A 23750-nucleotide genomic window follows, 5' to 3' on the forward strand; every position below is an offset into this window, starting at 1 on the left:
TTTTATTTATGTGGCAGATTAATTTGATTGATTTTCTAATGTTGACCCACCACCCAGTACTATTTCCATGGTATAGATTCTAGAAGTGGAATTGCTAATTTAAAAAATTTGAAGCAAAAGCTCTTGACTTGCAACTTTGGATTAGGCAAATAAGATGATTATAAAATTATCAACTCTAGAGATCATCTAAAAAGAAATGACATATAGCCTCACAGATCAAGTGTATTTCCTTCAGAATCATCAATTTCTTCATATCCTTGAATTCCATGTCCATCTTTCCATACCCTACTAGTGGCTGTCCATTGATTTTGACTCATGGCAACCCCATGTGTATCAACAGTAGAACCATAATTGATAGGGTTTTCAATGACTGATTTTTTGGAAGCAGATTGCCAGGCCTTTCTTCTGAGGCACCTCTGAGTGGAGTCAAACCTCCAGCCTTCTGGTTAGCAGCTGAGTGCATTAACCATTTCACTCACTGGGTAGGAACGCCACATCCATCTTATAGACTCTTAATTGAAGACTTAACTCTCATGGGCTCCCAGCATCAACAAATTACTTTTTTCCCCTAAATATACCATGTGTGTGTTTGCACCTCTGTGCCGCATTATTCCCTCCCTGAGAGGGAGCCTTTTCACCCTTTTCTGTACTTTTTATTCTTCATCACTCATTACCTGTCCAGTGCAGCCCATGCCAGTTAGTCAATAGCTCCTTTGTCTTCCCACAGTTCTTGGATCTCACTCTTATTAGAGTTCTTACCATTCCATGGTATACTTCTATTTGTGCCAGTCTATTCTGGAAAGTGGGGGCCCTGTCTTATTATTCCTGTATCCCCTGTGACCATCAGTGATACAGACTTTGCTTTCAACTGTGGTCTTCAAACTTCATTAACTGTAACCCATGTAAAAGTTCATTTTATATCATGATCTACTACGTGTGTCGATACACAGGCACACAGTTGAAACAAAAGTTCCATGGAAGAAAATTTGCTATGACAATGTGAAACACTCTTGATATTTTCTATTCTGTTCTATTCTATTTGTCATTAGAAATGTTCTGGTCACAGCCCACCAAACCAATTTACCTACAGATGAGTTACGATTCTCAGTTTGCAAAAACCTGCAAAACTTGCATATGCTCCAGAATTATTTGTTGATCTGATCTGCAAAACACGGGCTTATTTTGAAGCAAATCTCAGACATTGTGCAAGTTCATTCATAAGTACTTCAGTATGTATTCCTAGAACATAAAAACTATTTTTTGCACACTTAAACAATTTTCACACCTAGATATATGATGATTTCTTGATTATCATCAAGTATCTAGTCAGTGCTCAAATTTCAATTGTCTTGTAATTTTTATTTCATCTGGTTAATATTTAAGTCTTCCTCTCTTTTTTTTTTTTTTACTGTATCACTACAAAGTTTATTCAGAAACTTTGTTTTTATTTTACTATTTTTAAAAATAAATTCCCATTATGAACTGGCTTGGTAAATCAACTACAACACTTTCCAGCAGACACATGGTAAAAATAGCACAGCTCAGAATAGTCCAGATTTGTCATGATCTCGTGATCTGATGCCTGTCACTCTCCTGTCTCCACCACTTCCACCACTGCCGGAACCTCCAGCACTACCATGGTCTGTCCATCAAGACCGATGTTTCCAAGACTGGGATTGAGATCTGTGGGTCTGATGAGGGTGCTCACAAAATGCCTGCTGCAGTTGTCTAGAAATGGGCTCCAAGTTGCAGAAGCCGCTTCCCGTACGCTCTAGCTTTTCGTACTGGCTGCAACAAGCTTCACTAATCAGTAACAGGGGAGAGCTCCACGTGAATGGCTGTCCATGAAACCAGAGGTTACTTAAGTCAATCACAGCCCTTTCTGCGTCTTCTTCATGGTGAAACTTGACATATACATTTCCAACTAGAAGGTCTCCAAATGATCACAGATGTTCATCTCCTCAACTTCATACTTTTTCCTCCATTTCTGTGAAAACCTCCTCAAAAAATTCATCAGATTGTTTCTGCATCTCTACATTGCTCTCTGCACAGCACAAACCATCAGCAGACTGGGAAGAGTTTTGAGGGTTACAGTAAATGTTCTAGAGGGCAGTGGCCTGGCTAAAGATCGGTTTATTGTGCAACTGAGAGCCTCTGTTTCCATGACGACATGCTCCAATTTTGAAATAAAATGAACAGTTGACTTTGTCTTTCTCAGTGCCAAAATGGAGGTCAAGTTCTCTCCCTTTTCTACTTCCCTTGGCCACCCACAAAACCCAAAAACAAAACCAAACCTATTGAGGTCCAGTCAATTCCAACTCACAGCAACTCTATAGGGCAGAGTAGAACTGCCCCATAGGGTTTCTAAGGAGCTGCTGGTGGATTCCAACTGCCAACCTTTTGGTTAGCAGGCGAACTCTTAACCGCTGTGCCAGCAGGGCTCCTTAAGCCTCTTTTAATCTATCAGCCATTCCTTCCTCTTTCTTTCCCCCTCATCACAACACTTTTGGTCTTTCATAATGTGAGGTTGCTGTATTATTTGAGAATATTCAATTTTCTGGAGGAGACAAGAAAACAAATGGGATGGATGAGGCTTGTCTTCGGTTGGGTTCTCGAGAGAAGAAAAACCAGTGTAGCATATATATATGCTCATAGCAGATCCCATCAGGGAGGTTATTACATTATTATATACCTGCTAAATTGCTTCATTACATAACTGCCAAACTACATCATAACTGCCAAATGACTGAGAATCATGGCCCAGCCAAGTTGACATGCAACCTTAACCATCACAAAACTCATAAGAAATTTCAAGCATAGATAGTGAGTAAGCTAGTGAATAAATAAATTTTTTTTTAAGAAAGAATCTTATGAGACAAGGTGGAATTCCTAAGATGTGCTAAATTGAAAAAGTGAGTTGGTAACCTATAAGAATGATAATAATAGAATAAATGGTACATATTTGGGAAGAAACAAAAGTGTTGCTTATAGATAGAAAGGGTGGAAAGACCAAGTCGTAATGTACGATCAGGCCATCTTGAGGCTAAAGCTCTGTCATTTTCAAATCAGCCACCCATTGGAGACACCCAGTAGGGTCCTCATCTGTCCCCACATATACTCTGCCTCCCAGATGCAGTTAAAACCCAGAGCTGTTTAGCAGGCTAATTGCCTAGGCACAGCTGTGGCCAGGCATATTTGTCCTGTGTCTCGCAGAACGAGTGTATGTCATTGGCTCCAGGCACCTTCTGTCTCAACTCTGGTTCTTGTAAAAGCACCATTCAGTGGAGGGAGGCTGATGCAGCAGAGAGAGCTTGGATGTATGAACATTTCCTAACCCATGATTCAAGTGGTGTGGTCCTTCCATCCTCTTGCACCCTATCCTATGTGTGTTAACCTACCCATCCCCTTCCCCTTGCCTGATGGTGTGTGTTTTAAATGGATACACTGTGATTCAAGCATCTTAATTTGGTTCATCACCCTTTCTGTTCTGTCTGGCTAGCACTGTTCTTAAAGGTTACCATTTCATCAAAGTAATTTCTCACACATTGGTGATGCAACCTAATTTTAAGATGTGCTTGTAATTCCTCCTCTAAGCCATCTAATGCTAGACCCTGTCAGTTGCTAATCTACACCACTCTGTTTCTCTTCTAATAGAATTCTATTTTTGTTCAGATATTACAACTTCCCTACACAACCAGTTGCCTTAAGGAAAGCTAATCCTACCCTAGTTCTTCAGTCAGCAGGATTGGGGTAAGTTATTCCCACTCAAATCTTCCTTGGCAGTGATTGGTTTAGGAAGAATCACTTGATATAATTATGGCCAGTGAAGAAGTCTGCTGGGATGAGGGTTTTTCTGAGAAGAGACATGTCACAGAAAGAGGAAGTCTCTCTTCTTCCTTTATGTGTTGGGCCAGGAAGTGACACGTGGAGTTGCTATAGCCATCTTGTCAATAGCCCCATGGAGATGCAGAGGAGAGAGAGGTGGACAGATCCCATTTTGCTAATGACAATACTGAGCCACTGAATCAACCCACCCTGGAGCCCATATTGCCTCTTATCTTTCTGTTGTTAGGTAAAGTTTCTTCATTCTCGAAATCAGCTTAAGTTTTTATCTCTTCTAAGTTGAGAGCATCTTTAGCTGAAACGCCTTCCAAAAGGTATGGCTTGAATCACGTACACTGGCTGTTTCTTAATGTATGATTGTAGGCTTTCAGCATGACAGTTGGGGAGCTTCTTGAAAACACATTTCCTGGGATCACACTGCAAACATTCTCAATCAGAATTTTAGTAAGAGCATCTGCACTCTTATACACACTTTGTTGTTGTTAGTTGCTGTCGAGTTGGCTCTGGTGCATGGAGACCCCATGTGTAACAGAACGAAATTACTAGGTCCTGCGACATCTTCACGATCATTGGTATGTTCGAGTCCATCATTGTGGTTATTGTGCCAATCCATCTTATTGAGGGTTTCCTTCTCTAAGGCACAAAAATAATAGTGTAAACTTGATGAGATTGTTAAGAAAAATTATCTAAAAATTGCAATAAAGCAGGGTGACTCCATATCCTTTCAGTGTTAGTATTGATCGGAGTCACCCAAGATTTATGTAATTTTCTAGGAGAATGCTCTTGCGTTTCGTTTGCTATTTGGTTAGAGCACAGATACTTTGAAGCTGTATGTTAAGTTGTAGATTTCTGCCTGGGAGAAAAATAACCCCAAACGGTTACCATATTTTTGTGCGAAAAATGCGTGTGTTACACACCCTCTCCTCACTAAATGACATGGTTAGGTTACCAAGACCAGGTTGTTCTGTGAAATCGGTGTTATGACCACATCAGAGCACAAAATGGAGGATGACTATCTCGTTACATGGCTGCCAAGTTACATCATTACATAACTGCCAAATTACGTTATTACATAGCTGCCAAACCTCTGAGAATCATGGCCCAGCCAAGGTGACGCATGACCTTAACCGTCACAGCCAGCATTAACCCTGCCTTGCACCTCAGTGTTCATTACCGCCAGACATATGTTGTTAACGTGCAAAATAGTCAGATAGTAGATTTTTTACTATTGTGGTAAATGTGAACTATTGCATAACGAGACAGTCGATAAGTGAGAAGGTGTACTTCTTTTTTGCAAACTGCCTCCCCCCAGGTATTTTTGTAAGTGCTTTATGCTAATTTTGTTGACCTGTTGCTGTAAAAAAAATAGCATAGCACGCTCATGAAAATACGGGGGCGGGGGCACGGCATAGTTATAAAAAAAATGTATACGTGTGCTTTATTTGCATAAAAACATGGTACAGGCTAATGGCGCTATAGGACATTATCCAGTTTTGAATCTCTTAGCGAATTCATCCAGCATTCCTTCGACTCACTTACCATATAACCTGCATTTTTTGAATTTTCCTTTGAATCACCTTTGCCATAATATTGGTTCCTTCATTGGTTAACCAGTTGAATACAATTTTGACACATATTCATTCTATCTTTGTATGAGAATCATGTTTTTAATTTTTTGGAAATTATACTTTAACAGGATTCTTAGCCCCTTTGTTAATTTTTTCACTTTTCAAGAGTGGGATTCTTTCCTGTTTACCAGTAACAGTTGCTTATCTTGATAAAAAAAAAATTTTTTTTTTTTTTAATCTACCTGCAGAAAAAGGTTAGAGAAGGACTAGGTTTTTCCATTTGTGCAAATGGCTATTTGTATGATTCTAAAATAAGCGCGATTGAGGCTGTCATCTTTACCTTTGGCCACCATCCTTGGGCGATTGTAGTGGTATCTCATATTTGCTTTAGTGCTGAGCTAACTTCCTGTTTTAGCAACCAAGTGATGGTTCTGTTCTCCGGAATACATTTAAAACACCTAGACCAAATATTTTGAATTATCTACCATTTTAAATATAATTTCCAGCAGTTTACATATTAAATTGGAGCAAGTTTTTTTCTGAAAGCTAGTCTAGTGGGGAATGATCAACCAAGCAGGCCAGGGTTCAAATCCCAGCCCTGCTACATTGTCATTGCATGATATTGGGTAAGTTCATTGAAGCCTGTTTTTTCCATCTGAAAAAGGGGACAGCAGTCGCTACCTCACAACACGATTCTTTAAGTGAGAGAGGAGAAGATGAATGCAGCAGCTCAGAGCCCACTTCTGAGACTGAAACGCGAGTCTTGAGTTCAGGTTCTGCTACATGCAGGCTAGTGCTTTGAATGAGTTACCCAACTTCTTGAAGCATCATTTTCCTTATCCAGACAATAAATAATAATTCCTGCCTTGTAGGATCATAGTGAATACAGAGAGAGACAGTGCCATGTTCTTCAACACCAATATCACTTTCACATTTTTTACCATATCTCCATACCATCTTGTACACTTGTCACAAATTTTGCCATATCTAAGTACCACTTGTACTATGATTTAACTAATATTTTTATTTAATTAATTTCATTAAAGAAATATTTACTGATGGTCTATTTGCCTAGGTGCTGTTGAGCTGTTGGGAATATGGTAGTGAGCAAAGCAGACAAAACTCTCTGCCCGTGCCAGGAAGCTTATATCTCAAATAAATTTATTTTCAAAAGACACTTAATATCACTTCCGTCAACTGAAAACCAATATCACTTGTCATAAGTAAATGATGCGTTTAAAAATGAAAACAGTGAAAAGAGAACAATGCTGGCTTCACAAATTCTAGCTGAACGTGTTTGCCCTTTCTTTGTTTGGAAGAGAGATTAGCAAGTGTTGGAGAGGTGTTTGAGGCACACTAGTACCACAGGGAGACTTTCTTGTTGATGTAATTGGGAAAAACAGTAGAGAACTGGAAAGCGGGTAGCTTTTCTTACTGTGGGATTCAGTGTGGTTTAGTTCTATGGTCCATACTGACCTCATGTCATTTCATTATCACTAGGTTCTCCATGCTGTGGGCTCACCGGTAGACTGCACATAAGACATTCAGCATAATTCCTGGCACAGAGCAAATGCTCAGTAAAAAATCCTTTGCTTTTGAGTTGATTCTGACACATGGTGTCCCCATGTGTTACAGAGAAGGACTGCTCCATAGGATTTTCTTGTTTTCACTGTTAACAGAAGCAGATCGCCAGGCCTTTCTTCCACAGCACCACTGGGTGAGTTTGAATTGCCAGCCTCTAGGTTACTGTTGCTCCTAGGTGCCATTGAGCTGATTTTGACTCATAGCCACCCCAAGTGTTACAGGGCAGAACTGCCCCATAGGGTTTTCTTAGCTGTAATCTTTACAGAAGCAGATTGCCAGGTCTTTCCTTTGTGGACCTGCTGGGCGGTTCAAACTGCCAACCTTTTGGTTAGCAGCCAAATGCTTAACGATTGTGTCACGAGGTCTCCTTTTTTAAAAAAAAATTTTTTTTATTGTGCTTTAAGTGAAAGTTTACAAATCCAGTTAGTCTCGCATACAAAAATTTACATACGCCTTGCTATATACTCCTAGTTGCTCTCCGCCTAATGAGACAGCACACCCCTTCGCGCTACCCTCTATTTTCGTGTCCATTCAGCCAGCTTCTGACGCCCTCTGCCTTCTCATCTCCCCTCTAGACAGGAGCTGCCCACATAGTCTCATGTGTCTACTTGAGCCAAGAAGCTCACTCCTCACCAGTATCATTTTCTATCACATTCTCCAGTCCAAGCCCTGTCTGGGGGGTTGGCTTTGGGAATGGTTCCTGTCTTGGGCTAACAGAAGGTCTGGGGAACATGGCCTCCGAGGTCCTTCTAGTCTCAGGCCATTAAGTTTGGTACCAGGGCTCCTTTTTTAAAATTGTTATTTAGGTGAAAGTTTACAGACCAAATGAGTTTCTCATTAAACAGTTAATACACAAATTGTTTTGTGACATTGGTTGCCAACCCCATCAGGTGTCAACACTCTCCCCTTCTCCACCCCAGGTTCCCTATTTCCATCCGTCCAGTTTTCCCATCCCTTCCTGGCTTATTTTTAGGTTAGTAGATGAGCGCCAACCATTTGCAGCACCCAGGGACCTTATATGGAAGGACGCTTTTGACTAACAAGATTCATTACAAAATAGAGAATCTTACTCTCTGTACCTCCACAGATAGGCAAGGTCTGGGGGTCCTCAGCAAAGTTATTAATTACTCCTGGATTTCAGGTATGTTTTTCACGAGCCTGCTATTTTCTATTCCATCTTAGAGTATGCCTTTGGAGCTCCGACGGCTCCTGGGCGTCTCGTCTTTGTATCATTTGGCTCCTAGTACTAAAAGCCACATCCTGTTATGTTTGGTTGCTAGGTGGAGAAATGTTATCATGGGCTTCAGCAGTAATTTATCCACAGAGCTCAAGGAGCTGTCATGTTCTCCTGACAGTGAGCTGCAGCACTTTATCAGCGCGCCTGTAAATCAGGCGTGTGTGGGTGCAGATGCCAGCAGTGTTTGATCCTCGCAGACACTGTAATAATCTGCTTTTGTCTGATTGATTCCTTCACATCACCAAGCACATTGCAACAGAGAGTGGAGTGCCCTCTGTTTATCTCTGCTGGTCATCTGCTGGAGGCCAGCAGGGCAGAAAATGCTCTTTGAGCCGCAGCGCAGGAGTTTTTGGAATTAGGGCCTTTCCATCATATCCTCGAGCTGGTTTCGTTCAATAAATCAATGATAGCAGAATTGAATGCACCATAAATACCTCAAACCATATCTCTTACAAGAATGTAAGAGTAATTCATAGAAACAGGAAAGGTAACTTTGTGGGGAAGAATTACGACCCCTACAAGCCATAGACATTCAGGTCTCTTCACTGCCTGTGTTCCCATCTCACCTCTTGAACTTTGGAGGAAGGAAGACGCTGCTGGCTGGCGCTTGCTTTCAGAAAGTGCAGCGGGTAAAATTGAGTAGCACAGATCCTGTCGGGACTCATCACTGCTCTTCAGTCTAAAAACAAGTGTTTCTCAATTTCTGTCGACTCCTGTTACATACGGCCAGAGTTCACCTGCGGGGTCATAGGCCATGCTGCAGCAGCATCCTGGACCAAACCGGACTCTGTCCTCCAGTGGTTTAGGAGTCAGCCATGCCCAGGCCAGGCCCACACTGGTGCAAGGACTGCCAACCTTTGTGCTCCTTGAATGTCTCTTGATCAGGCCAGCCTGGGCTCCATTTGTTGGGCTCTTGGTTGCTGACAGGTAGTGCGGGCACAAGGAGCCCTTGTGGTGGAGTGGTTAAGCACTTGACTGATAACCAAAGGGTCGGTGGTTCAAACCTACCAGCTGCTCCTTGGAAGAAAAGACCTAGCGATCTGCTCCCATAAAGATTACAGCCTTGGATCCCTATGGGGCAGTTCTACTCTGTCCCATAGGGTCGCTATGAATCAGAATCGACTCAGTGGCACACAATGACGACAGCGTGTGCACATTTTGGCTTCCCTAGCCCATGACAATCAGGCTGCAATCAGTGAGCGGATTGCTCCTGTGCGTGGCAGCGGTTGGTGGTTCTGCAGCCCAGGGAACAACACAAACGTCCATGCCTGCCTGAGCAGGAAGCAGAAGTCGGGCTGTATTGTACGTGTGATTGACTCAATCCCATCAGAGAGGAGGATCTTGTTGTAGAGCACCTTCCTGGATGGTGGCACCTTCCTGGAAGAGCACCTTCCTGGATGGTGGCAAGATGAAATTACATAAAGAAGCCTTTCTGCTCAGGAAATGAATGTCGGTCTGAAATAAAAATAAATAAACGAACCTGACAGCTTGAGTCAGCTGTTAGTTTAATCAAAGACACAGAGTTTGTTATTATTTTCAAAATGGTATTCGATGATACTAGTGAAAGCTATTTATCCCACTCTTATTGTGTGGTCAGACACATGTTAAATCCAGTTCCTGCTGAGTTAGTTCCAACTCATGGCCACCCTGGATGTGTCAAAGTACAACTGCGGTCCATAGTGTTTTCAGTGGCTGATATCTCAGAAGTAGATTACCAGACCTTTCTTCTTAGGTGCCTCTGGGTAGCCTTGAACCTTCAACTTTTCGATTAGCAGCTGAGCCCATTATCTGTTTACACCACCTAGGGACTCCAGACACGTGCTAGGCACTTGATACATGTTGTTAGAAGCAGGCTAACTTAGTGGTGAGAGCAGGAGTTGGCAAACCACAGCTAGTGGGGCCAATCCAGCCAACTGTCTGTTTCTAACAATAAAGTTTTATTGGCACACAGCCACACCCCTTCATTTACATATTATCTATGGTTGCTTTCTGCTACAACAGCGGAGTTGAGTAGTTGCAGCAGACACCACATGGCTCCAGAGCTTAAAGTACTTATTATCTGGCCCTGAGTCGGAATTGACTTGACAGCAATGGCTATGAGTATCTTGTTTGCCCCAAACCCTGGTGGCTCAGTGGTTAAGTGCTTGACTTCTAACCGAAAGGTTGGCAGTTCAAACCCAATAGCCATTCTGCAGAAGGAAGATGTGACAGTCTGCTTTCATAAAGATTGCAGCCTAGGAAGCCCTATGGGGTGGCTCTACTCTGTTGTATAGGGTCACTATGCGTCGGAATCGACTTGATGGCAATGGGTTTTAAGCCACTTGGTTAGAGAACTGGCCTTGGTAAATCCTGGCTTTACCCTGTGATAATGTAATGATAATGTAATGTTACACATCAACTTGGGTAGGCCATGATTCTCAGTAATATGTAATTGTCTTCCATTTTGTGATCTGATGTAAATATCTTCCATTTTGTGATATGATGTAATCATTTTCCATTTTGTGAACTCCCATAAGAAATATAATCACCTTCGTGATGTTATTGGATGTGATCAGCCAATCAGTTCTAAGAGGAAGTTCCTCAGGCATTGTATCATGGTAGGCCCAAGTATGACTTTATAATTGTGTTTGTTTAGAGATTATGTATGGTTTACGGAGACGTGTATTGATGCCAAGTTGGCAAGGGTTGGACTGTGATGGTTAAAGTTTTGTGTTAACTTGGCTAGGCCATGATTCTCAGTATTATGTATTTATCCTACATTTTGTGATCTGATACAACTATCCTCCATTTTGTGATCTCTTATAAGTTGTGTAATGTAATCACCTCCATGATGTGATCAGCCAATCAGTTGCAAGGGGAGTTTCCGTGGGGGTATGGCCAACACCCAATATATGCAGAAGTTCTGGCAAAGCTTGTTTGCTTGCTCTGGATCCTGCATCTGTATCATCAACTGACCACTCGTTCTTGGGACTTGATCCAGCGGCCTACTGTATTGTCTGTTGATGTTGGGATTTATCAGCCTCCACAGCCTGTGAGCCAGCTGCCTGCCGTCTTACCTACTAATCTTGGTTTGTCAGCCTCTGCAGCCTGTGAGCTAGCAGCCTGCCACTTGACGTGCTGATCCTGAGTTCATCAGCCCCTGCAGCTATGTAAGTCAGGAGAAGCCTCCAGACTGATGCCTAACCAATGCACTTGGGCTTTACCAGCCTCTACAACCCTGTGAGCCATTTTCATGAGATAAATTTCTCTCTCTCCCTCTCTGTCTGTATATACACTTTACTGGTGTTGCTTCTTTAGGGAACCTAGCCTAAGAGAACCATTTGCTAGTTGGGAGACCTTGGGTAAGTAACATCCTCTCTGACCCTTGGTTTTCTCATTTGTAAAATGGGGATAACAGTAATGTTTACCTTATTGAGTTACTGGAAGGATTACATGAGATAATGTATAGAAGTGCTTAGCAGAGTGCCTGGTAATAGTAGTTCCTCAATAGATGTTTGCTAGTGTTATTTCTTTGATTTTCTTACATCTTTAAAATATCCCTATAAAGTAGGTGATATTATTGTCAGAGAAAACTGAGGTCCAGAGGGTTTGAGAAATACACTGGGATCTGAATTCATGATTGCCCCAAACTATGTTCTTTCCATGCTATCAATAGTTTACAAACTCTTAATTCATCATACTCCTTTTTCAAAATAAAATATTATGTGGAACTTCAATCCCAGACAGATCAAGTAATACTAAGCAGTTTTATTCATTCTGATTTTCACATTCATGACATTTATTTTCTAGAAAGGTAGTCAGTGGGAACAAGGAAAACTATTTTAATTGATAGTTTTGCAGTTTTGCAACTGGAAATTACAGAGTCCTCCAGTCTTATAGCAATCTCATCATCCATGTTAGTTTGCTATTTTTATTTTGGTTGTAAAGCAGAGGAAAATTCAAAGCCTTGCAGGTAAGTAGTTACAAATGACAAGTTTTTTTTTTTTTTTTTTCTTTTAAACAGAGTCTCATGTAATATAATAACCTCTTCAATTAAACTGATTTGGAGGCTAGAATGAAGATCAGTGGGCATTTTTTTTTTTTTTAAAGTAAATTGCTAACACTATTCTGCCTTTGGAAACCCTGATGGCATAGTGGTTATGAGCTATGGCTGCTAACCAAAAGGCCAGCAGTTTGAATCCACCAGGCGCTCCTTAGAAACCCTATGGGGCAGTTCTACTCTGTCCTGTAGGGTCTCTATGAGTCGGAATCAACTCAATGGCAACAGGTTTGATTTTGGTTTTGTATTTCTTACCTGTGAAATTAAAGGTAAGCTGGCTTTTGTTTTTCTGTGTATGAAAATCCTTGCACAGATATTCACCAAATTTGTAGGATATATTTGGAATGGGCTGATTAAAGGCTGACCACAGGAATGCAAGATGTTAATAGAGAAATAATGTTCAGGGGAAAGAGGATGAATGGGAACTCTCTGTACTTTCTGTGCTATTTTTTCTTTAAACCTAAAACTGTTCTAAAAAATAAAGTCTGCTAAAAAAAAAATACAGGCTAGGAAATAAATTGTAAAAAACATAAGGTAAGGGGGAAAAATATGAAAAACCAGGTGAAATCTGAATAAAGTCTGTACCTGAGTTACTAGTATTCCACCAATGTCAATTTCCTTGGGTACATTTTGATGATGTACTATGGTTATGTAAGACATTATTCTTGGGGAAAGCTGGGTGAGGGGTAGAAGAAAGTCTCTGTACTATTTTTGCAACTTCTTGTGTCTTAAACTATTTTAAAATAAAAAGTTACACTAAAAAATTAGGCTGCAGCGTATGCCCGGAAGTCATTTTGGGGGAGCGCCTTGTTGAGTCAGGGAGTCATTGTCCAGGACAGCTGAAACTGAAGTTCCACAATTGATCCGTAAGTCTGGCCATCAGGAGACATCTGCCATACGTATCAATATTCTGTGAATAGAAGGAAAACCAGTGTTTTTTTTTTTAATTTATTTTGTTGTTGTTGAGAATATACAGAGCAAAACATACACCAGTTCAACAGTTTCTACATGTACAATTCACTGACATTGATGACATTCTATAAGTTGTACAACCATTCTCACCCTCCTTTTCCGAAATGTTCCTCTCCATTAACATAAACTCACTACCCTCTAAGGTTCTTATCTAACCTTACTTAAGGTTACTGTTGTCAGTTAGATCCCATACAGATAGTTCTTAAAAGAGCATAAATCTCAAGGCAGACTTTTTTTTTTTTAACTAGTTAAGCTAAACTATTGTTTGATTTTATGAAGACTTCAGGGGATATTTTTGGTTTAAGGTTTAAAGATTGTCTCAGGGCAATAGTTTCAGGGGTTCATCTAGCCTCCATGGCTCCAGAAAGTCTGGAGTCCAGGAGAACCTGAAATTCTGTTCTGCAGGAAAACCGTGGTTTTAAATGGGGTACCCAAACTGAAAATCAAGTGGACCGATGTTCTGATGAGCACTTTAGCTATCACACAACCATGGAACATTACTCCCTCAGATGACTTGTTACCCATTCCCTTGCACCCACCCAAGCAGATTCACCTGACGTTCACCTGGCATTTAATTGCTGACATTCTGCGTGTGCTGTGTCTGTCACTCACTTGTATATGATTTATGGGAGTGGACATGTGCAGCCAGAACTTCAAAAAGACCAGGGCAGAGTTACAAGCTTCCCAAACAAGGGCACGTTTACAAGTACTTCACATATGTTCCCAGTGCTGGTTAGAAGATTTATCCCAAGGTCTGCACAAAATTGAGTTAATCGGGCTGCTCCAGTTCGGGCGAGGGTGGCCTCAGTGGTATTACAGGATGATCTACAACACATTTGAGAGTGCACTTTGCTCTTTACAATGTTAAGAGGACTTAGCTGTAGTTTAAACAAATTGAACGTTAAATCACATATTGTGAAACCCTGGACTCCTGGAGACCAGATTTTGAAATCCACTGTTCTATACTCCACCAAATGGGTGAGCAAATGTTTTCTGTAAAGGGCCAGAGAGTCATATGTTATGTTTGTGGGCCATACGGTCTTCGTTGCACCTATTCAACTGTTATTGTAGCTCAAAAGTAGCCAGAGCAATGTGTAAACCCTTGGGTGTGACAATGCTCTAATAAAACTTTATTTGCAAAAACAGATGGCAGGCCCTGGCCCATAGTTTACCAGCCTTGCTCAACCATCTCTATCTTAATAAAGCTGATCACATTCACTCCTTGTTCTCAGTTTCTTATGGGTATTAATTTATCAGTCCTATAAGGATCCTATGTGGTGTGTATGTTGATATACTCATTATCCCCCCTTAACAGGTGAGGAAGTTGAGGGACAAGGAGGTAATGTAATTTTCCTAAGGTCACATGGTTCATAAGTGGTAGAAGCAAGACTTGAACCTTTGGCTCTGGAGCTAGTACAGTTAGCCACTATTCCATACTGCCCCCCTTAGCCTTAATGTAAATTATGCTATTCTTTCCTTATAAAGCTCTTCTTCATAAGGAAGTCATTCTAGCCTTTCAATTTTTTCAACTGTCTGTAAAGACCCCTTTACAGAGGGCAGTATTTTTAATTTCTCAGTGTCCTTATGTGGGTCAAGTAACCAAAGGAGATAACACTCTATGGATGCCAGTGGTTTGGGCTCATTTCTTTTTAATGAACGGATACTCAGGCACCTCAAATTCTTACCATTCACAATGTGATTCACTGACCACAGAGCCACTTCATGGGTGTGCAACCGGTACAAGTCACGGGGACCAGGCAGAAGGGGGCCCCTCTACGGCCATACGGAAATTCTTAGTTTTAGCTATAAATTTGTGTTTTGCAAGTGAAGTCTAACGGGACATCAGCTGTGCCCTGGTCTTGGAGCCTTAGCTCGATCTCAGCTCCTGCTGCCTGTCCACCTCCCTGGATGGGCTCTTGGCCACCCACCTCCGCACACGGCCTAGTGACCACTGCTTCCTTCCGGCCCCGGTGGGAGCCTCATCCCCTGGTGTACTCACCCGGCAAGTATCATCCCAGTGCCCAAGAGAGTGCAACGTGAAGAAGCAAATGAAAAAACACCAGGACAGATGGAGAGAGGAGACTGCAGAAGAAAGGAAAAGATTTTCCCCTGCTTCTTGACCAAAAGGCCTCACGTTCTCTTTTTTGCATGCAGATTAGGTAGCCCTGGCTGACAATCAACAGCTGTATCACCTGGGGGCCTGTTAGAATGCAGACTCTCAGGCCCCACCCCAGACCTGCCGAATCAGAATCTACATTTTATGAAGAACCGATGCACATTCAGTTCTGAGAAGCATGGCCCTAGGCAGGCTTCCAAATGAACCTGAGGGTGGAATGCTTAAACCGCACCCAGGTGGTACTGAGGCTCAGCTGGGTCTGGGGTCCAGTGCCCTCCGGGGGCTTTCCCAGCCTTAGCTAATGATCAGAGTCACCTGGGGCATCACCCAGGCTTCATCCTCCCATATGCTGAGCAAGACTCTCTGCAGGGATGCCTGGAGAAGACAGAGCTTTAACAAACTTTCCAGATGACCTTTCTTATCTGATAAGTTTAGGAAACATAACTCTTTACAATGATACACTGGAACCTAGACTCATCCCCAGATAGCTGGCTTGTATCCGTATCTGTCATGTACCTGTAGGACCTGGCTTAACCTCTCTTGAAATTTATAAACAATTCAGCCAGAGCTGCTTCGTCTCAAGCAACTGTGTATTTCCAGGTAGCAGTTAAGAGCCATTTTAGTGGATTACAATGAAAAGGAGAACGTGTGTGTTTGGGAGTTTTGACACCCAGGTCTGGTATCATAAAGATATCAAGATAAAGGACGACAGCCAGGCCCCTGAGGGTTACTTCTTTGGGCAACCACTGTTGACTAGGAGGATTGAGGGGCAGAGAAGATGCAACACTCCTATCCATTGGTGGTCTTCTGTGCACAGTGTTTGTTTTCTGTAGACCTTGGGCCATTGCATGGTGGTGGCCTGGAATACCAACAAAATATTAGGTGACATCAGGGATGAGCCAAGAAATGGCAGGGCCTTGTCCTTGTACAAAACCGCAGGGTATTTGGATCTGGGATATTGGGTGTGGTATCTGTTACTGTACTCTAAGTCAGACATCGTTGTGTTGTTGTTGGGGGCCATCAAGTCGATCCTGACTCGTAGTGACTCCATGTGACAGAGTAGTACTGCCCCATAAGGTTTTCTTGGCTGTAATCTTTATGAAAGCAGATCACCAGGTCTTTCTCCTGAGAAGCCACTGGGTAGGTTTAAATCACTGACCCTTTTGGTAAGCAGCTGAGTGCTTAACTGTTGTGCCACCAAAGGCCATAAAGGAATGGGAAGAAGCAGAGGTCTGTAAGGAAACTGGCCTGTTTTGTGGAGACGAAGTGTGTAGTTGCCTCCCAAACTCAGACTAAAGTAGCTAGAACTTTTCTGTCCTGAGCATAAAAGGGAAAGAGCAGTAGTTAAAACTTGCAGAAGCTTTCATACAAGGCTTACAAACTCCAAAAGCCCCCAGGGCCAGGTAGGTGGAGGGAGGGAGGCAGGACAACCGGTGACCTCCTATCCCCTCTAAAGGGGACAACCATGTGGGAGTGTGGGATCAGCATTCCTCAGGATTCTGATTTTTTGCGAGATGACTGAAACCTGAATTTTCATGTTAAATTCCTTTATTTCAAAATGATGGCAGTAAATCTTAATATAAGGAACACTTAAAACCCTGTTCAGGCCAAACAAAACTTATTTGTGGGCCAGATCTGGCCAGCAGAGATGGCTTTTACTTTTTTTGGGTTAATAACAAGGAGCATCACCATAGCAATCCCTCAAATAGGGGCCATGCTTTGGTGCTGTTGTCAGTATAGGGAGACTGTGATAGGTACAAGGTGTGGTGCGTGTCTTTTGGGTTCTTGTTCTTTCTCACACACACATACTGGTTTATGTGTGTGTATATGTTTATGTGCATATCTATGCATATATGCCTGTATATGTTTATATAAGGAGCTCTGGTGGTGCAGTGGTTAAGTGCTTAGCTGCTAACCCACCCACTGGCTCTGTGGGAGAAAGACCTGGTACTCTGCTTCCGTAAAGATTACAGCCTAGAAAACCATATGGGGCAGTTCTACTCTGTTCGCTATGAGTCAGAAATGGACTGGATGGCACCCAGCAACAACAATATGTTTATGTGTTCATTTATGCATATGTCCATGTGTATGTACACATACAGCCAATGTTTTACAGTTAGTGTACACCATTATGGCCTCACTGTTTATTTATAGCTTTCATCTGTTCTGATTGGTCAGTGACGATGCAGTGCCACTCGTCAAAATTTATGTAGAATAATTATATATGTTAATGTATACTTACATATGACAGACTATAGATTATATGTGTCAGTTATAGATATTACATTACATAATATTCTATTCTATTTATGTTATATGTGTGCTAACATATATCAAGCTCTTCCAAGTGTCAGACCCTGACCAAGAGACTAAGCCAACAGACCAACCCTGGGTCATCTACTTCAGATATTTTGTTCAGTAATCAATCAATATCCTCACGGTTTAAACCCTTACTATTCAAAGTGCTGTCCTTAGACTAGCTGCATTGGCATTACCTGGAGGCTTGCTAGACATGTAGACCCATCTGCATGCACCTGCATTCACCTTCACTCACCTGCACTGTCTATACTCACCTGCACTGTCTACACTCACTTGCACTGTCTATACTCACCTGCACTGTCTACACTCACTTGCACTGTCTATACTCACCTGCACTGTCTACACTCATTTGTACCCATCTATTGTTTTTTTTTTTTATTGTTGTTGGGTGCTGTTGAGTCAGTTTTCGACTCACAGCGACTCTGTGTGACGGAGTTTTCTAGGCTGTGATTTTTACTGGAGCATATTGCCAGGTCTTTCTCTTATGAAACTTCAGGGTGGCTTTGAACCACCAACCTCTCGTTTAGCATCTGAGCGCTTAACCGTTTATACCACCAGGGCTCCTTGCACCCATCTATACCCACCTGCACCCACTTTCACTCATGGGCACACACACAATTCCAGATAACACTGTTGTGCTAAATGAATGTTACAGAAAGGCTTTCTGGAGGGGACGTGTCTGGAGCTGGATGGGAGGAATTATCCAACCTGTACTGTGGGCTTACATGAGGATGGATCTCTTGGGTGAGGGACAAAGTGAGATTCGCATTTTCTGATACTACGTATAAGAGAGGTGCTCTGCTGGCAGCACTCAGCTGCCAACCAACATGTCAGTGGTTTTAACCCATCAGTAGCTCTGAGGAAGAGAGACCTGGTGATCTGTTCTGGTAAGCAACAGCCTAGGAGAATGTATGGGGCAGTTTTACTCTGTCCTGCAGGGTCATTATGAGTCAGAATCGACTCCACAGCACACAACAAGAAGTATAAGAGAGTCTAAACAACCAGAAGGAACAGGAACATTTGTTAAAAAAAGAACGCAGTCCTGTTGTGTGGAGCGGAGAGACAGACGCTGTGGGCCAGCCTGAGCGATGTTCTGGAGTTTGCATTGAGTGGTGTCATCGCGATGTTTTCTAACCTGTTACAAAGCCTCCTTGCAGAAGAACTGACCTTTTAGTTTGTACCTGACTGACACAGTCTGCCTCATTTTCCATAATGAGAAGGCGGTGGAAGAAAGAATGTCTTAAACCCTTCTCATCATGTTTAATGAGAGGTGAGTTTTTCTCTACCATTTCTTAAGGAAATGTTTCAAAAATGACTTTTAAATCAGAAAGAGAAACCTTATCATTTTATGTTCTCCTGTGGCTTTCCATCCCCTGAGCTGAGGTGAGCCACAAAGGATTGTAATATGAGGCGGAAGTTTCTGGACCACCCCTACTGCACATTTGTGAACATTCGTCTGCTGCAATGACTGGCTCTCCCAATCCCCCAGGCTCACCAGCAATTGCGTTCTTTCCATCTGCCAAGCTCATTACATTACTCCGTGGCTGTCATCATCTGCCTATCTTCTAGGAAATGACAGAGTGAGCTTTAGGAAGAAATATGTCTCAAAGGTGTGTATATTAAATGCTCTAGGAAGCACATATGTATTTTGAGATGAACAAAAATCATGGCGTATTTGACCTTCTGCATATATGGTCACTGGAGTCCTTGTGGTGCAAATAGTTAACACTCTCGATTACTAACCAAAAAGCTGGAGGTTCAAATTGATCCAGACGTATCTTGGAAGGAAGGCATCGTGATCTGAAAAAATCAGTCACAGAAAACCCTATGGAGCACAGTTCTACTCTGACACACATAGGGTCACCATGAGTTGGAGTTGACTCAGTGGCAACTGGTTTTATTGGTTTTTATCTAAAAGGGGACCATCATAAGAATATTCAGTGCTTGAAATACTTGCTTTTTCATTTGAGATTATCTAAGCACCATTTTGACAAAAAAAAAAAAAAAAACCTCTTTTCTGGATTTTGTTAAAGTAAGAATAAAGATTTACTTTTTTAAAAAAATTTCCTGTTTGTGCTGGACCTGTTCCCCATTAACCTCATAAGCACTTCATAAATCTTGCATCTGGGTAATACAACACTGTACCATGTTTTCTAACTAGAACATTTTGTTTTCCTGAGTGATCTGGCACTGGACGTCAGAAAGTGGCGGTGCTGTGAAAGGTAGGGGGCCGCTGAGCCCTGGCTGGGGCAGAGCAGGTCACATCCCACAGTTCCTGCTGCATCACAGGTAAGCTCTCGGTCGTGGAGTGTGATGGTGAAGAGAAGGCGCTTCAGAGTCACATGGGCTTACTTCCAATTCTGCTTCTCAATTTTCTAAGTTTTCTGGGTCCTGTGAAATAAAAATGGCTGCTGCTGCTTTTTTTTTTTTATATATATATTGTTGTTGAAAATATACACAACAAAACATACACCAATTCAACAATTTCTACATGTGCAATTCAGTGACATTGATTACATTCTTCAAGTTGTGTAACCATTCTCACCGTCCTTTATCGAATTGTTCTTCCCCATCAACATAAATTCACTGCCCCTTAAGGTTCCTGTCTAACCTTTTGAGTTGCTGTTGTCGATTTGATCCCACGTAGATCTTGAAAACAGCACAATGCTCAAGGCAGATATTCTTTACCAATTAAGCTAAACTGTTGTTTGGTTTAAAGGAGACGTCAGAGGATATTTTTGATTTAAGGTTTAAAGATTATCTCAGGACAAGCGTTTTGGGAGTTCATCTAGCCTCCATGGCTCCAGAAACTCTGGATTCCATGAGAATTAAAAATTCTGTTCCACATTATCTCCCCCCTGCCCTTTTGATCAGGATTCTTCTACAGAATCTTTGATCAAAATGTTCAGTAATTGTAGCCAGGCACCATCGAGTTCTGGTCTCATGGCAAAGGAGGCAGTTATTCATGGAAGCAATTACCTACGTGTTCCATAAAAATGGACTTTTTTTGAGGTCCACTGCATCTTTCCCTAAAATGGAGGTGTCTGTTATTTCCTCCCATACTCCCCTCCCTCCTCACATACCGAAAAGTTATATTGAGAATTTAAGTTAATTGAGTAGTACCTAATTAATGTTTGAATATACTTGGGATGATGGAGAATGTATTTGTATTTTTTTTTAACTTGTTTTGTCCTAAATGGATATGGAGTATCTCTTGTTGGCCACCAGATCAGGGAAAATAGGAGTTAAAATATAAAATCAATGATGTGTCAAAGAAGAATTTAGGAAGCATATCACAAAGCCCAATTAAAACTAAACTTCAAATTTGGCTCTTAGATTCCTAGTAGCAAATGAGAAAAAGGGGATGGGTGGCGCAACCAGTTTTACAATTCTCATTATCAAAAAAATCCAAAGACGGGCACATCCTAAGGGGTAGCAAAGCATTTCATAAACCTGAATTCAGAAAGGCATCTCACAGATAAGCCTTCACCCAGGGCCATGAAGGGATAGATGAGTTAAACAACCAACAGAGAATGATATTTATGGAACAGTTCCTTGTCACGTTGTTCAAAAAAGCCAAGGACATGATGTTAAGACTCACTAAGGGGGATTCCATAAAGGTGCCTGGTCTGAGAACAAGGCATATAGGTAAAAGGAATGAATAATTAGGGGGATCTGCTATATAGTATGGTTATACAGAGAAAATGAGTGTCATGTCACTTCTACAGAGATTGTCCCTTCTGGTGGCCAACAAGAGAAATAATAAAAGCCATTTGTCTAGATGAAGAAAAATGTAGATGCACCTGCTGAGCTCTCACCTGGGAACCCTGAGCTCCCGTGTGATTCACAGGACACTTTTGACCTCTTGGGGAGATACATGGCATAGTTAACAGGGATGGTTTAATTTAAGAGTCGTATTATGATGATTTTTCAGGCAGAGTATCACTTTTAATATGACTCGGACAGAATGTTAAATACCTTGTCAAGCCTCAATCTTCATAATCATCACTAACGATGATAATAAAAATAATGACAATATTCAAGGCAGAGGCAAACAAAGAGAAGACAGTGACTTGTAGAGCTGGGCAAGGTGTCACAGAAAGAAAGCCCAGGGTGGAGCTATGGGGTTTATTTCTAGCTTTGACCCAACCACGGTATGTAACCCAAGAAATCCTTTTTTGTCTTCAGAATTACTTTATTTGCAAGTGAGTCTATTGCAGTGGCTCTCAAAGTGTTGTCCCCTGACCAGCGGTATTGATGTCACCTGAGAACTTGTTATGAAAACTCTTGGGTTGCAACCCAGACCTACTGAGTCAGGAACTCTGGGGATGGTCCCAGGATGCTGTCGCTTAACAAGCTTCCAGGTGGTTCTGGTATATGCGAAAGTTTGAGAACCATTGGACTGTTGGAATAAGTCTCCTTCCCAGTGTGTGGTAGATTGGTATGAAAATGGTCCCAATGTGCCATTTGTCTTTGTATCCACACCTTTTTAAGCTCCTCCCATTAAGAGGTAGAGTCTATTTCTTCAACCCTTGAATATTTGCTGACCTTGTGTCTTGCTTTGGCCAATAAAATAAAGATAAATGATGGGATGTTATTTCCAAAGCTAAGGAATCCTGGTGGCACAGTGGTTAAAGCGATCGACTGTTAACTGGCTCCTTGGGAGAAAGATGTGGTGGTCAGCTTCCATAAAGATTTATAGCCTTGGAAACCCTATGGGGACGCTATGAGTTGGAATTGACTCCACAGCAATAGGTTTGGGTTTTGTTTTTGTTATTTCCAAAGGTAGGCTTCGAGAGGTCTTTTAGTATCCCTCACCCCGTTTGTTTCTGTCTCTCAGTTTTGTCAGAACCTTACCACAACCACAATAACAAACTTGGACTAGCTTGCTTCTTTTCTACAGATAAGAGTCCATATGGAGGAGAGCTGAATCATCCCAATAGAGGCCATTCTAGACCAGCCAACCCCAAGCCAACCTGCTAGCTGATTCTAGATGCATGAATGAGCTCGGGTGAGGTGAGCTGGGGCTGGCCCTATCCAGAAGACAAGCCAGGTGGGGTCTTCTAAAATAAGTGGCTATTGTTTTAAGCCACTGGGTTTTCATGTCGCTTGTTATACAGCATTATTGAGTCATGAATATGTTGGTTTAATCCTCCCAGGTTATTTAAAAAGAAAAAAGACCTGTTGTCGAATCAATTCTGACTCATAGCGACCTTACAGGACAGAGCAGAACTGCCCCATAGGACTTCCAAGGAGTGGCTGGTGGATTTAAACTACCAGCTTTTTGGTTAGCAGCTCAGCTCTTAACAACTATGCCATCAGGGCTCCCAGGTTATGTATTAATGTGCAAGTATTCCCAATATTTCGTAAATGAAGCAGGAGATCGAGATTTTTTTTTTTTTAGAGCATCTGGCAACACTGAACCCAGGTTCCCCATGGCTGAGCAGAAGCCCCCTCCTTGGAAGAGGGTGTGCTACTCAGTGTACCAGACTCCCCATTTCTGATTGTATAACACACAGCTCGCTTTACTCATGTATGTTACTTTCCTGACCCCCAGAAACCCCCAGTCCTAGAATTGGCAAACTATGACCAGGTATGACATGTCACTGTTTTTGTAAATAAAGTTTTATTGGAACACAGCCACACCCATCATTTATATATTGTCTACAGTGGCTTCTGTGCTACAGCAGCAGAGCTGAGTAGCCATGACAGACTCTGAACGGCCAGGAAGGCCACTTATTCTCTTTTCTTTTATAGAAAAAGTTTGCCTCGTCTATTGAGTCTGTCTGTTATTAGTGCTAATCTTTCTTTGAACTCGGACTTCCTGCCTGCATACCTGTCATTGGCCTATGCAGGAAATGACAATGTGTTTAATCACATAATCCAATGTAAATTTCAGTTAGGGACTTAGGCTCAGTCAATAGTTTCATACATTGATCATTGTCATAAAAGCGTAGGATGCTCTACTGAAACATGATTAGCCTTCTGGACAGGATTAATAACACGAACGAGACGAAAAGCCATGCTAACTATCCCCTGTGGTAGGTGAGTGACACGTTCACTTCCATTGTG

General features: G+C 41.9%; 1 pseudogene; it reads right to left on the minus strand.

The window, feature by feature from the left end:
• Positions 1-1649: 1649 nt before the first annotated feature.
• On the minus strand, positions 1650-8897 carry LOC100673522 (splicing factor U2AF 35 kDa subunit-like; annotated as a pseudogene).
• Positions 8898-23750: the final 14853 nt, after the last annotated feature.

This window comes from Loxodonta africana, chromosome 24 (assembly GCF_030014295.1).
Source record: "Loxodonta africana isolate mLoxAfr1 chromosome 24, mLoxAfr1.hap2, whole genome shotgun sequence".
In the NCBI taxonomy this organism is placed as follows: Eukaryota; Metazoa; Chordata; class Mammalia; order Proboscidea; family Elephantidae; genus Loxodonta; species Loxodonta africana.